At 43.1% G+C, this 13,200-nt stretch overlaps 1 protein-coding gene across 23 annotated transcripts in view; it reads left to right on the top strand.

Annotated features, from left to right (window-relative positions):
- Positions 1 to 6,420: 6,420 nt before the first annotated feature.
- Positions 6,421 to 13,200, top strand: part of PAM (peptidylglycine alpha-amidating monooxygenase) — a 283,546-nt gene continuing 276,766 nt past the window's right edge. For 9 of the 23 annotated variants that reach the window (XM_059063082.2, XM_059063084.2, XM_059063085.2 and 6 more), the window contains exon 1: positions 6,803 to 7,022. The gene's annotated coding sequence lies outside the window, so the exon portion shown is untranslated. The other 14 variants (XM_059063083.2, XM_067031387.1, XM_067031399.1 and 11 more) reach the window with 7 other exon arrangements.

Genomic DNA, 13,200 nt, shown 5'->3' on the forward strand with positions numbered 1-13,200 from the left:
GACACATAACAAGCATTTGACAGATAGGCTATCTCTTGTAACCCAAATGTCCTCAATAATCAATTATCCCACCCTCAGATGCCGTCTCTTTAATACTCAAACAATAATCCAATCCTCCACTTTGCTGGATTGATAGGAAGCACTGCCTTTTGCTATGTTTCCCTTCCCAGGCAATTCAAGGACGACTACATGTTCCACAAATCAGTCCTGGGATTCTTCCTTGCCTCTCCCTCTGCACTGTGACCCAGGGCTGCTCTGCAGGTCACATCACCATAATTTCCCCACTGCTGGAGATGTCTGTCCCAGCTCTTACCTAAGCATTGACCCATACCTTTCCCTTCATTCTCTAAAAGTCAGCAAAGCTAGGATACAGGGATGAGAAAAATGGATACAATGCAGACGGGGAAACAAACTTGGATATTTGTTATGACTATTCACGGAGTCTACTTCCTGTACCCCTATACAATGACCCCCCACTGACCATTTCTCTCTGATTGCTCTGCTGCTGGGACCAATGTGGCTGCCACTGACCAGAGTACACTTTGACCAGTTCCTCCATACCTGCTTCAGGTATTCAAGCATTCAGTGTCTCAGGTGTCCTTTCGGGAGGTTCAGGCCTTTATCTCAGAAGAGTATAAATGCCCACTGGATCATCCACCCAGCACAGCACCCTCCTACAAAGGCAACAGCATAGTACCTGGCTTCTCAAGCATCAAGAAAATGCTGGCATTTAAAAATAGTTATTTGTTGTAGCATCAATATTTCAGAAACATAGAGGTCTAATCTCAAAGCATCTCCTTGTATTAATTTTTGTATTTTTTTCATAAAATAATCTCATGTTAATTTTGAAAGAAATTTTCAGTCCCCTAGGCCAACCTCTCACTGTGTATTGGAAAAAATGAGACCCAGAGAGGAGAAATGATGTGCATGTCACATAACTCATTAGCAACAAATGTACAATAATGAGAGTCAGGTATTCTGACTTCCTGTAGGCTACTTTGAAAAGCTTTTTTTTTTTTTCCAATACACGTTGAAAACAAAAATTTTCAACACCCTTATGTAGTTTTCTTCTGCTTCTAAATATGACTGGAAAATCTGTCATTTTTTTATACATCTAGGGCTTTTTCTTATTGAAACCAAATCTCCAATGCCATCCCACTAAGAACTTAAATAGAGATGCAAATGTACAGCTGCAAAATGAAAATAAAATACAAATATGATGAGAAAGAAAACTGCAGAAAATGTACCTCATTTTCAGTTTTCAAGTCACTGAAAAGAAATAGAATGCTATGACAAAGGGTAGAGATTATGCCTTTTAAAAATAACATAATCATTTTTCTAACAATAAATGTATTACATACTTATTTTGAAAAGTCCAGAAAAGTATGATAGATTTTTTTTCATATTCAACAAAATGGAGATCATACACTCAAATATCTTTGAAGAGTTTATCAGTCCTTCTAATTTCATCTACTTGTGCTAAAACTAAATATTTCTCACTTGAATATGTGGGATTTCCACTTTTTATCAGAAATTAAATTAGTCCATCTGGCAAGAAATTAATTTCTTTTTTTCTTTTTGTCTTGTGGGATCTTAGTTTCCTGACCAGGGACTGGACCTGGGCCCTCAGCAGTGAGAGTTTGGAGTCCTAAACACTGGAATGCCAGGGAATTCCCTAAATTAATTTCTTATTAAAAAAAAAATCAAAGTTTGTGGAGTAGTGTTGGAGACAGTGATTTCCAGAAATTTCTAGTGATTCAGTGGCTATTGTAGCCCTTGTCTCTGCCATACCAGCTTCTCACCCTTCTAGTAACCTTTCCAAAAATGGCAGTGGAGAAAAGCAGTATTTACTCAGACTTTACTTGACCTTGTAATCTCTACTGTCCAGTCAAATACTATTAGCCTCTTCAGCTTCTCCAATAAATCCATTTTCTATTAATTGATTTCCTTCTTATATGCCCCTATTCCACCTCCCCCCTCCTTAATCCTATCATACTAAATTGTGTATGGGGAAAGTTTTTATAGCCTACATTATAATATTATATATAAAACCTATCATGTATTCTCTTTGGGGTCAGATTTATTTTCAGTCCACAAGCATATTCAAAGTATTAACTACTTATGTGATATTGCTGGCAGAATTTTAATACTCTTTTTTTCAGAATCAAATATTTGGTTCTTCATTAGTGCTGAATCTACATAAAATTAATGATCTTGGTTGTCTTTGTAATTATTTTGTTTCTAAACCTTGGACTTAATAGAAAGAATTAATTATAACATGTGTCTGTTTTTTTTGTTTTCTGTTTTTTGCGCTACGCTGGCCTCTCACTGTTGTGGCCTCTCCTGTTGCGGAGCACAGGCTCCAGACATGCAGGCTCAGCGGCCAGGGCTCACGAGCCCAGCTGCTCCGCGGCATGTGGGATCTTCCCGGACCGGGACACGAAGCCGTGTCCCCTGCATTGGCAGGTGGATTCTCAACCACTGCGCCACCAGGGAAGCCCCATGTGTCTGTTTTTAACTGCTAAATTGGATAATGGTTTAATAGCTCAAGGGTATTACTTGTGGGAATTTAAGACTTATAAAATTCACTTTCCCCCAAGTCTGTTTTTCTGCAGTGATCTATGGCTTTGATTTTAGTAACAAACCCACCAAAATAAGAGTAGGTCATGGACTTTCATTGTGAGTCAGACTTGCTATCTTAGCCAGAAAGCTAGGTAGAGAGAATATAATTTGGTATGAAAAACGTACCATGCCAAAACAAATTAACTTTCTTGATTAAAAAAAGTAAAAAACTGCACCTAATATGTAGACGAGCTCATATTAAATAGCATATTAAACAAGAATGGTTTTATTTTTATTTGCAAGGTGTTTATACTCTACCAACTAAGCTATACTCCAGCTTAGTTGCTCCGCGGCATGTGGGATCTTCCCGGGCTAGGGATGGATCAAACCCTTGTCCCCTGTGTTGGCAGGCGGATTCTTAACCACTGCACAACCAGGGAATTCTCTGAAGTCTATTTTAAAGTGTCACAAGATAAAGTAATGTGAGGTATTCAAGAAGGCTCTGCGTACCTAATCTGGCAGAGCTTTCTGCAAAATATTTTGGTATTTTATTTATATGTGTATCATTCAGTGAAAGAAGGGAGAGTGGGAGTTTGCCTGAGAAAAGAGAGAGAAAGGTTTCACATTGGCATTACATCAAGGGAGTCTGACTTGGTCTAACTATCTCTTATTGCACTTTTCACATCTTGAGGTCTGTTTGATGCATAAATTTCTTAAAAGTCTAGCCTCATTTAAATAATTTATGTACTTAGAATACCATTTCTAGCCTTGTTCTTCTGCACACCCCAGAGCTGATCAGAGTGTGGTGATCCCTTTGTTTTCAAAGGAGACTTCAAGTTCACGTTCTACAGGAGTTAGTAGAGGAAGACAAGAAAATAGTCCCATAATATTTCTGTCAGTTAATGGGAAAAATGTTTCCTCCTGTATATATCATGATAGGTAATTGAATTAGTACACAAGTAGGAAAGGGTTTGCTATTTCATACTCCTATAGTTTTTTCTTAACACCATGAAATTAAAGACATGCTAGCATGGAGCTGTGTATTCCTGATCACTTTCAAATAAGCACTGTAGTATATTATTTCTTTTATGTGCTTTTATAGCACATGCAGTGCAAGATAATTGACTCCATGACAAATGTCTATATTTCAGAGGAAAATTTATTTGCAAAAGAAGAAACATATATTACTGATTTAACATGGGGCTATTCATTATGTGGCCCAGAAGGTGCTTATTGACGACTTGTAAATTGAAATTAATATTTTAATTAATTAAAATTAATATCTGAATGTGCATAAGCAAATTTCACTGTTTGATATAACCAATTTGAAGCTTATTCTACTATTTGAATGTCACTTTCTGTTCTCAATAAAAGTTGGGAGCTCTTAGATATTAATTGAAGTGCTGTGTAATGAGGAAGGGTGCACTTTTATTTCTTTTCAGGGAAGTCTACAGGCCAGCACATTCCTCAAATTGCCCAGGATAAGTTCTATCCACTGGACCCATCTTTACAATGAAATGACTACCAGAATAGTCTAAAGATAAGGAGTACGAGAAAGAAAGATTCTCCATGGAGCTTCCTTTACTCTGTTACTTGTGCTCAAAATGCCACTCTTTTCCAAGACAAAAACTAGTAGGCAACAGCATCTGAAGACTCTGACACTTTTGTGTGAGGTGGACTGGCTTGGAGAATTGGCAGTGTTAGGTGAACAAGGCTGCTGTGAAGGGAAACTGAGAAAAGGGGAGGTTTATGGATGAATGTCTATCTGCATCTACTTTTAACACTGCCTGAGACCAATTCTGCTGCCTGTAAATGAACTCTCTCAATTTTTTCTTTTCTTTTTTTTTCCTACCAGAATTTTTCCCAGGGGAAACTGGGCTCTTTATCCCCATCAGCTGACTAGATACTTCTTGCAATAAGATTCTATCATGAATATAAAATTAAAATAACTAATAGATACAGAGGGATTACCATATTCAGAAAGGATGTAAGTTTAATAAGGTTTCATTTCAGAGACGATTTTTCTTCTAGTGAGAAGAGAAAGAGAAACTTTATTCAGGCAGGTCTCCTCTAGCCTCTTGAACTTTCAATGGCTTAGCCTTTTGTGCACTAGAGGAAATAAGGGAAGGAAAGGAGATTTTACAATTAAATTGGAAGTAGTCTTTACAAAAGAAAAACTGGGACACTAAGGACTGGTTTTGTAATGACACTTCCAGGGTGCACAGCCAACCTCAGGTGAGGTGGAGCTCTGAGGCCAGGAGAAAGGAGTCTTCTTACCTGTGAATGCAAAGTGGTAGGGGTGGCTAGCATCACTAAGTACATGCTAAGCTTGAGCCTTCAGTGGTTGGACTGCACACAGACTGGAACTCCCTAAGGCTGTAATGTCTGACATCCAGGCTTGGCGGTGGCTTCCTGACAGGCACACCCAGGACCTTGAGGGTGTGAGAGAAGGGTGCCATCAGGTAACGCTGGATGTGTCATACCAGCCGTTCTCCTACATTTTAAGGTAAAAATGTGGTCGCCCACTGAACAGGAAAATTATCTTGACATAAAAATGCACAGAATTGATCTTAAAAATAACAACCACCACAGCCATAGGACCCCTGTCCATCCCCATTTCCTTCCCTTCCCACAAAGAGTGACTTCTTATTTAAGGGAGGGTCCCAACTGCTTGCTTTAGTTAATAACGTAGGCCAGAGGGGAGGAATAAGTGTCTTATGGAATGTCTAAACAAAATAACAGCCCAACGAGCGGTAAACTGACCCAGCTCTGTTTCCTTGCATCTTGTCAGCGACCATCATTTACAGGATGGATTTCTAATCACTGGCCAAGAGCTTGACGTCATCAGCCTTCTATGGAATTTGGGAAGTGGGGCGGGTGAAGGCCTGCTCTGAGTCCTGAAGTTTATCCTTGACTCACCACTGCTCACTGAGAATTCTTTTGGGAGGCAGTCCAGATTTTGCAGTCTATCCACTACGGGCATCGGTGTTTTCCCTATAGAGAACTGGATTTTCTTCCTGGGAGTTCCCGATGGCTGGAGAGCTTTGCAGCCTCTCACCCTCTTAGTTGGTTCTCACTTTCCTTCCTCGCCTTCCACTGGCTTCTACCTCACCTTCTTCGAGATCCCTCCTCCAGGTCTGCTCCTACTCCATCCCCCAACCCGAGGGTCCCAGAAGGGGAAAGAGCAGAGCTCACTGCGCTGGGGATCTGTGCCGGGTACCTGGATGGGAGAGGTTGGGGGAAAGGAGGATAGGACTTTGGAAGATGATAAGCGGCTGGTGCTGGGAAGGAAAAGGCGCGGTGAACGCACTCTACAGGTTACCTTCGGGGAGGTAAAGGCACTGGCAAACACCTGCCCTTGAATTAAAGGCGTATCAATTTGTGTGAGGTCAGTAATGCACAGCACCAAGCCACTTGGGTAGAAACCCTTCCGACTAGAACATCCCAGAGCCCTGGCTTCCAGTTTTGTCCTGCTTCGGGGTGAGGAGGGGAGGGGGTTGATTTCTGGGTTCCCTGCCTGCAGTTTAGGGGAGAAGCAGTCAGAGTGTGCGCGTTGAGCGCACTGCGGGATGAAAAGGGTTTCGAAAAAAGAGATGTGCAGAGGTGAGAAACCAAGCTAGGAAAGGGGGTTCCCCGCGCCAGGCCTGGGGTGCAGGAACGGAAGCACTGTCAAGACCTGAGAGAGGTGGCCTGAATCCAGCGACCGGCAGGCGTGTATGTGAAAGAAATTGCACTTTTTCCACAGGTTCAACCCCGGTGCCCTGTTTGACGGTTCTACATACTTTCTTTGCCGGAGTCCCTACCCCTGGGCGGGAACAGGAGGGAGGGGTCCTCGATTCTCTCAGGAAAAGTCCTCCCATCCCTGCGCTGGGCGGAGGGAGAGTCCGACATTTTCCTCGGCCTCCTTCTGGGCAGCCGGCGTGGCCACCTCGCAGGGCTGCTTTTAGGGACTCGGGACTCGTGCGGAGCAAAAGGAGAGTTTCAGGCCGGGCCTTGACCCCCTAGCCCGGGCGAGAGTTCCAGCTCTGGGCCACCTCCTGCCTGCTCGTGAGTCTGAACACCCAGGACGGCGATCTCCGTAGGGAAAGCCCGGGACGCTGCGCGCGACCTGGAGCTGACTCTGCGGGGACCTCGTTCCCACCCCCCGCGGCCCGGGCGCGCGAGGGGGCAAGGGCGGAGCGGAGGCGTCGAGCACGGGGCGGGCTCGGGGGCGGCCGGGAATCGCGGAGCCGCCCCGGGGGAGGGACTGGGAGCTGTCCCCCGGAGCTGAGGGCGAGCGGCGGACGCGGTTGGGCCCCGCGTGCGCCAGGAGGGAGGTCCAGCCGCCGTCGCGGCCGCCGCGTGCTCGGCCTGTCCCCGCCCAGGGGGCCGGAGCCTCCCAACTAACTCCGCCCGCCGCGCGCCGCTCCGCCGTCCGCAGGCTCCCGCTTCCGTCTTGGACTGTGCTCGCAGCCGCGCAGGTTGGTGCCGCCGCCGCCGCTGTGTGCGCTGCTGGCCGGTGGGCAGGGCAAGGGCGGGGGTGGGGGCGCTGAAGGGGGCTCGGGAAGTTGGGCAGATGCTGGGCGGGGACGGGGATCCTGCTGTCTCAGCTCCCTCCGCTTGCCTGCGCCCGAGGCGGTCGTTGGTTTCCTCCCTGGCTGCTGGGGTCGGGGGGGATCCGGCGGCGCGGCCGGGGAGGGTCTTGGGCACTGAGCCTTCCTCGCACTCCCCGAGCCCCTCTCTGACCACCCCTCAGCACCACCACAGCCGAGGCCAGTTGGTAAGGGGTCACCCTCCCGTCCGCCTCACCTTCGCACTCCTCCTGGCGCCCTCACCCTGTGGGTAAAATTGTTCATTCGGCCTTTCTGCCCCCAACTTGGAGAACTCTCTGTGCCGGTGAGAAAGGCTCCCCGGTACCCAGACCCGCCCCCGAGACTAGTTTCGGGTCGCAGCGGGGGCCGCCGCGAGGGTAGAGCTGGGCTGGAGCCGAGCAGCGACCCGAGGTGCCTGAGTATCGGCGAGTGCCGGGAAGCGCTGGCAATTCTCTCTCCTCTTCTCTCGAGTCCTGGCCCAGCTCGGCGCTTCTTCCTGCCGTGGAGTATAACACGCTGGGTGATCGCAGAGGCGGGATGGATAGTTGGAAAATAGGATTTAAGCCTGCTTTCAGTCAGATATCTATCTGTGTGGCCTTGGTTGCGACCCTTTGGACACCCTATGTTCTGTAAAACGCGGGTCTGCTTTGCCCACCGCTGAGGGTCGTTGTGACGATCCAGTGGGATCACTTAGGTGTGTTACTTGATTTTGAGCCACTGGTCTCTGGTCTTATGAAGGTGCCTGATGGCAGGTCCTGTATTCGTTCTAATCGTCAGAGTCCAGGTCCTTCACCTGAGATGTAATTATGTCTCTCTAGGTGATTTGGCCAATAGCTTTTTTAGGGTAAAAACTCGTGTTTCTGGATCTGATAATTAGTGTTCAGAATTGAAATCGTCTCTTCCCCACCCAACCCAATCAATGTACAAAGCCAGGACCTTACATATTTCTGTGGTCATAGGATTTCAGATAGCAGAAGATCGTTATTGGCACAAGTCTTTGGAAATAAGAACTGTGCTTGCTTCAGAGGTTTGCCAATCTTTAAAACCTCTTTTCCATCGTAAGTGTAAATTTAAATTTGCTTTTAATTTAAACAGTTCAGGAAGTAGACTTTTATTTTAGTAAAGTAAGTTCAGATATTTAGCTCAAATTACTTGTGCCCTATCACTTGTAAATTTTCAGTTTAAAATCACAGGCACAAGAAGCATTGTTAGCACTACTCTTATCACTTTATGAAGAAAGCAAGTAAATGGCCTAAGAAAGTCAGCTTTAGACTCGAAGTTAAATAGCTATGGCCTGTCTTTCATGAATTCATGATTTAATAGGCATTTCATGAGTTCCTGTATTGTGCAGTGCATTGTGCTATGTGCTTTTAAAGAGAGATATAGAATATGATCCTTGCCCTAGAGGGACTTCCAATCTAACTTAGAGACTAATATTTTTATTTCATATTTTTATATAAATATCATGTATTCTAACAACTACATATGGCAAGTAAAATGATGTCAAGAATACATTACTGAAGGCCCTTTAAGGTCACTGTTTGGTGAATATACTTAATAGATTGGAAAAAAGTAAGTTTAGATAAGCGAGTGTTTTCTGAAATAAAACTTCAAGTGCTTCTACATCATCAAATGGGAGGCATACTTGGAAATAAAATGAATTCTATATTTTTAGAATGAAAGCTCAGAAAAGCATCCATGTATGTATGATGTAGTAATCAAATGTTAAGAGCTATAGACATTTCAATTCTAACTTTAGTCAATAAGTCAATTTATGATGTCCATATACAATTTTTTCTTAACTCCTTGAGAAATGAAATTATACCGTAATGCCTAGAGAAAATACAGAGATGGAATAAGCTGAAACTTGAACACTTAATGGCCTGGTGTGCCCTGGATTGATTCTGGAAATTTGGCTTAAAAAGTTACAAGATTCTTAGTGAGAAATTTTTTTAAGAAAACCACTTTAAAAAGTTTGGCTTGGTGCAAAGAATGGGCAGGAATCCCACATGGAAAAGATTGACCAGACTAGGTTGTATTTGGTGTGACTCGGTGACATTTCTGATTCTTTTCCTGTTTCTAGGAAGAATTCATCCATCTGCAGGGTATGTGTAGAATTTCATAGGCTTAACATACCACAAGTACTTGGCTTTGAGAGCTTGGATTCAACTCACACAGTGAGGCTAGGCAGGTTTCAGGACAGCCTGAGGGATATGAAGTTAACTTTACACTTGGCCTTATTGCTCAGTACCTTTGTTTTCCTATTTGTGAAATGAGATTAAAGATTGTGTCACTGCCTTGGAACTGTCTGGTTTGGTGTAATAGTCATGAATATCGAGCCAGAAAGCTTCTTGTGTGTGTAAGAACTTTCTTTTCCCCTTTAACTCCTTTAGCCGGTAAAAGGTAATTGTGAAAATCACATACAAATAGCTGAAAAGAAGGGCTCTGCATAAAGTTGGTAATGATGTCCTGTGCTCTCAAGTCTCGTGAGAGAAGTTTCCATCATTTTATCTCCTACAATTTACTGTACTGATGTAGAGAATAAGACCTTCATCTTATCCAAGGTTGAACAGCTAGTGGCAGGAGTAAAACTATAATTTCAATTGCCTGAAAATAGTTCTCTGGTTTCTTCTTACCCTGTGTGGTCTCTCATCATCCAGGGCACATTAAAAATCTCACATTTATAAATTGTGTATGGTTAAGAATTTTGGCTTTGGGTTCTGATGGGCATGAGTTTGAGTCCTGCCAGGCATTTACTAGTCATGTAACCCTGGGTAAGTTACTTAACCTCCCGAGTTCTCAGTTTCCTCATCTGCAGAGTGGGAATATAGGAAGTGCTTAGCTCAAAGGATGGTTGTAAGGATTAAATGAACTAATTGATGTGAAGTGCTTAGCACATTGCCTGTTACTTAGTACATACCTGAAACTCAAATAGTTATTTCAGTTTTCTGAGGGGAGGGGGATGACAATGCAAAGGTCCAATGTTTTAAAATAAATAAGTGCATAAAAATATAAATACAGCACTACTCTCCATATTTTGAATTAGCCATTCCCAATGGCTTTTTAAATTTATTTAACAGGTGTTTATTGAGCTCCTACTATGTTGGGCCTTTTCCTAGGCAGTGGCATACAGTGGGATACAAGACAGTTGTAGTCACTCTCTTATGGTCTAAAAGTCTGGGGAGGGATATAGATTTGTAAACAGAAAATTATAATCTTATGTGATTTGTGTGTGGAGTAATGGAGAGAACCACAGAAGGTAGGATGGGATGGTGTCATACTGTGCATCACATCCTAACTGAGGTTGGTGCTGGTCAGGGAAGACTTCCCATGAATACACTAAGACCTGAAGAATGAGTGATAGTAAGCACCTGAAGAAGTTGGAGGACTGAAGAGTGTTCCAGACCAAGGGGAACAGAGCATGATGCTTAGAATGGAACTCAGGTAGATAATGTAAAAGAATAAATAAGTGAGAGCTGGAGGGAGAGGTGTGGCAACTGGAGAACCCAGGCTTTGTCTAAAGGGAACAGTAGATACTCAGCTCCAGCCAAGCATTGTCAGGTTGGGATGCAGGCCAAGTGCTGCCAGATGCCCTGATTTTTAAAAAGAGTAGCTTAATATTCATATTTCATAAATGTGAAATGGCCCAAATGTTTTAAAAACTATTGTGTGGGCCAAAAACCGGACGCATTTTGTAGTTGGTATTCAACCCAGGTCCACTACTTTATGACCTGTATTTTAGGAAATGAAAGAAGTTTAGTGTGGCTAAAGGAATGCATCTTAGAAGAAGAGGCATGGGAAGAGCCCACAGGTAGGGGCAGAGCCACATCATTCAGGGCCTTGTGGCACTTGCCAAGGAGGGTTGGCTTGATCCTAAGAGCAACGGATGACATCAAAGACTGAAACAAGAGTGGCATGCTTAGATTTGTGTTTACAGGGTATTGATACATTCTGGCTACTGTATGGAAAATGCCTGGGAAGAGGCTATAGTGATAACCATTTAGGAAGCTATTGCAGTGGTCCTAGCAAGAAATAAATATGTCTAGAAACAGGTATTCAAGCAGGATGGAGAAAGATGGGTAGATTTCAGACACGTGTATGAACTTCCACTGTTGGGAGATAATTCTCCATTTCGTCACTCATGTTTCTGCACGTCTTATGAGCAGAGGCACTGACTGTTTTCATTCCAGACTATCTTTTCAAGGACTTTTATATAGCAGATAGCTATGGAAGATAGAGGTAGCCTTTCTCTATGGAGCAAAGGGCAGGTAGGTTTACTGTCCATTGTAAAAGATTTGGTACTCTAAGCTCAGGGGTCCACTTCTCTAATGCAAATCATTTAGTGTGTAGGTATGCTATGCTAATACACCTGCTACTGCTTTTTCTGTGAGGAATGTAATCCTTTGTCTCTGACCTAGGAATCTCATTCCTTGTGTCCGCATCCATGAAACTGTGGTGTGCTTATTTTTTAGCACTAGCCACCAGTTTAGCCACTAGCCACATTGTTTAGATTTGTTTCAATTAATTAAAATAAAAAATGTTACTTCCTCAGTCACACTAGCCACATTTCAAATGCTTAATAGCCACATGTGGCAGGTGGCTACTATAGTGGGTAGAGCAGACACAGAACATTTCCATCATTGCAGAAAGTTCTGTTGGATGTTGTTGATTTAAAGCTTCAGATTTTTTGTCTTCTTGGATGAGTAGAGGCAGAAGTTGTTGATTATAACAGCATACAAATGATGCTTGTTTTGTGTTAAGTTCATCGGGGTTCTTTCATACAAAGGAAATATTTCAGTTTGAATAGTTAGTACAGTATTTAGTTCACACCTGCTGAGGGAAAAAAAAGTAGAGAATTATCTGCAATGTCAACTTCGAGACTGGGCAGACTGGAGCCACGTAAGCAATGTAAGTTCTCCAGATATATGGCATTCTTCAAAATCATGTATGACTGTGAGATAGGGATCTGTGCTCAAAGGAGCTTGAACTTCTGAGCACTGTCTTCAGCTTCATCTGCTAGCCATGCTTAACATAAAAGGACAAGATTGGCACATTTGCAGCGAGGTTCTGCAACACAGCCAGTCCGACAGCACCCAGGCAGTGCCTGCTGCAACCCAGCTGTGCTGCCTGCACTCACATACAGGATGGAGGACAGGAACAAGATTTCCACATGGCTCTTGCTCAGGGAGTTTATGAGGATGGCCTCAAGAAAAGAAGGAACTGGACTCAAAAGAAAAACCAAAACACAAACTCCAAACCCAACAAAACACAGTAGTACTGTAAAGCACAACCTGAAGTGGCACAGCAGAGATGGGGGAGGATGCCAAGAAACAATAAAAGCAGTAGATCTCTGCTTCCCTATCCGTTGGGGGAAGCTCATTTTGAGGAGGGCATGGACTACAAGTACTGGAAAGTGAAAGCACAGTGTTATTTCTGTCATTCTGTATTTCTGTCAGCCCAGCCAACAGCTGCTGCAGCCGCAAAGGACAGTTTTTTACCTGCACTGAGTGTGCAGTTGACTGCTAGTCCTGTCATTACAACATAAGCAAAACAAAGGACAGTGGTAGAAATGTTAAATAATAAACATAGAGGCCCTTATAGAAGAATCATACTACCACCCGCTATTTCCATGGGTAAAAATGCCTTTTCAAAAATTTCAGATATTACAAATTTCATTTTACCTATGCTGGAAGAAATTTGCTTCAGAATAGTACCTGTTTGTAGTGTGGTAAAATTTTACTTATATGAAGACTAATTCATATTTTTTAAAATCTAAGTTTTAGAATATTTTAAAGATTGAACTTATTAGTTTTAAGTGCTTACATACATAACCCAGAACCTGCTTAACCTTGTAGAACTGTTTTGAAGAAAGTTTTTATAAAGAGATATGTTAATTTTGAAGTAGAATGATGATTGTTTGCATGTAACTGGAGGCTTTTGGAGTGTTTAAAGAAAACTTATGTTGGTTATACATTTACCTCCTTTTTAAAAAAATTTATTTATTTTATTATTTATCTTTGGCTGCATTGGGTCTTTCTGCGGGCTTTCTCTAGTTGCGGCGAGCGGG

Source organism: Kogia breviceps, chromosome 4 (assembly GCF_026419965.1).
Source record: "Kogia breviceps isolate mKogBre1 chromosome 4, mKogBre1 haplotype 1, whole genome shotgun sequence".
NCBI lineage: Eukaryota > Metazoa > Chordata > Mammalia > Artiodactyla > Physeteridae > Kogia > Kogia breviceps.